The sequence below is a fragment of the Condylura cristata genome, unplaced genomic scaffold, assembly GCF_000260355.1.
Source record: "Condylura cristata isolate star-nosed mole 26May11 unplaced genomic scaffold, ConCri1.0 scaffold00027, whole genome shotgun sequence".
Taxonomy (NCBI): Eukaryota; Metazoa; Chordata; class Mammalia; order Eulipotyphla; family Talpidae; genus Condylura; species Condylura cristata.
The window spans coordinates 1,200,636-1,202,447 of record NW_004567128.1 but is presented as its reverse complement, the minus strand read 5'-3'; the positions used below and the strand labels follow the sequence as shown (position 1 = coordinate 1,202,447).

Genomic DNA, 1,812 nt, shown 5'->3' with positions numbered 1-1,812 from the left:
CCCCGACTCTGCATCGGGTCTTCCAGTTGCCAGGAGCACGGACGACCCGGCCGGCACCGACTCCGTGGCGCTGACAGGCGGCTCCTCCCGGATCCAGCCACCCGCCGGGGTGAAAAGACCCTCGGCCAGGTCGAGGACGGCGGCTCCCCACACCCGTCCTTCTCGGAGGTCTGGTCCGACAGTCCCCAGCGGAGGTAAAGAAGGGCGGCGATGTAGTTCAGGTCAAACCCACGGTTGGGGGGCGGGGGGGCCTCCCCGGGGGGTTCAGCCGCAGCACCGTGAAGCGGTCGGCGGCCCCCGCGGCACGAGCTCCATCCCCGGCCGGGGAGGGACCCCCAGGGGCACGCTGGGAAAAGGAGATGGGGGTTCTCCGAGACGCGGGCTCACGGGCCCCGTATCTCACCCCAGTGCATCTTCAATCGTCACACAGAAACGCGACGACCCGAGTATCGCTTTTTAGAGCCTTTTTTTTAGAAATGGCAGGATAGTTTGTCTTGACATCGCTTCGTGCCTCTTTCCGTCTCAGCTGCCATCCCCGCGGGCTTCCCATCACCAGGTCACCCGTGTGCCGTCACCACACTCCAGTGCACTGCCCCCCCCATCTCTGGCCCCCATAAAATGCCTCTGCTCGATAGCTGTTCGTTATTATTACTTCCTCCCCCTGGTCCTCTATGCTCCTGCTACGAGTGAAACCATCCGGTATTTTCTCCTTTCTCTCTCTCTCTGGCTTATAGAGCTCAGCACGATCCCTTCCGGCTCCATCCATGTGGCCGCCAAAGGCACGCGTCTGTCTTTTTGACGGCTGCGTAATACTCCGCCACGTGTACGGACCACGCCCTCTTCATCCAGTCATCCACTTCTGTAACCCATGTAACTTTTAAGAAAGCACCCAGCAGCGGGGAAAGTAGAGATTCCAGCGGAATCTGCTATGACTGTCAGAGAAGCAAGGGCCCTGCGAAGCAGGCACAGAGGAGGACCGATGCAGCTTATACAATGTCCACACATCGGCGGTGACAAAAACTGAGCCGTGCACGTGAGACCCAGCACTGGTCACGGTGTGCTGGGGCAGAGAGCAAATCACTCTCTGCTCGGGACTCGGGCTTCTAAGTCATGGTGTGTGGTGGTGGTGGTGGGCGACCGTCTCCGATGGCATGGCGAAGGCCGGTATCAAGCTACGAGCGGATGCGTCAAGCCACAAAAAAGGGCCCCACGTTGCTTGAAAATCCAAACGCCGGAGCCCGTGACACGCCCCCGCCCAAGTGACAGATGTACCAACAGCTGACTCCGAGCCGTGGAGAGAAGGCCGCGCTCTGACCCGGCACAGACGGGCGACGGTCACCTTCCGCCTCGCCAGCCTGGTCGGGGAGGCGGGGGCCGGGACAGGCTGGCCGACGGCACGGCATCGCCCCGCGCACGTCAGCCGCCGGAGACCAGCCGGCTAGAAGGACGTTCTCCAGGGTGGACTCGGAAGCCCGCAGCGCGAGGGTGACGTCCGTGGCGGAGGCGCGTCAGCACCCCGACGGTGGTGTCGCAGAGCAGGGCACGCCCGGGGGAGGCCTCGCCCCCCAGGGAGGAACTCGCCGGCCGCCCTCCACGACGCTCCCCTCCGGGAACGGGGGCCGACGCAGCTGGAGCACCCCCGTTTGGGCCCGCAGGAGACCGAGCTGCTTTCTGCGTGACACGCTCACGCCTGCGCCCGAGCGCCCGAGCCTGAAGGTGCTCCCAGAAGCCGGGAGGACGCCGACGAGCCGCCAGGGTCGGGCCTTCCAGGCGGCCTGCGCCGGCCAAGGGGCGAGAGCCGCGGCCTCCTGG

The 1,812-nt window shown here is 64.8% G+C and overlaps 1 protein-coding gene across 1 annotated transcript in view; it reads right to left on the bottom strand.

The window, feature by feature from the left end:
• Window positions 1–1,812, bottom strand: part of TBL1X (transducin (beta)-like 1X-linked) — a 15,384-nt gene that overhangs the window by 11,761 nt on the left and 1,811 nt on the right. The gene's annotated exons all lie outside the window — the stretch shown is intronic.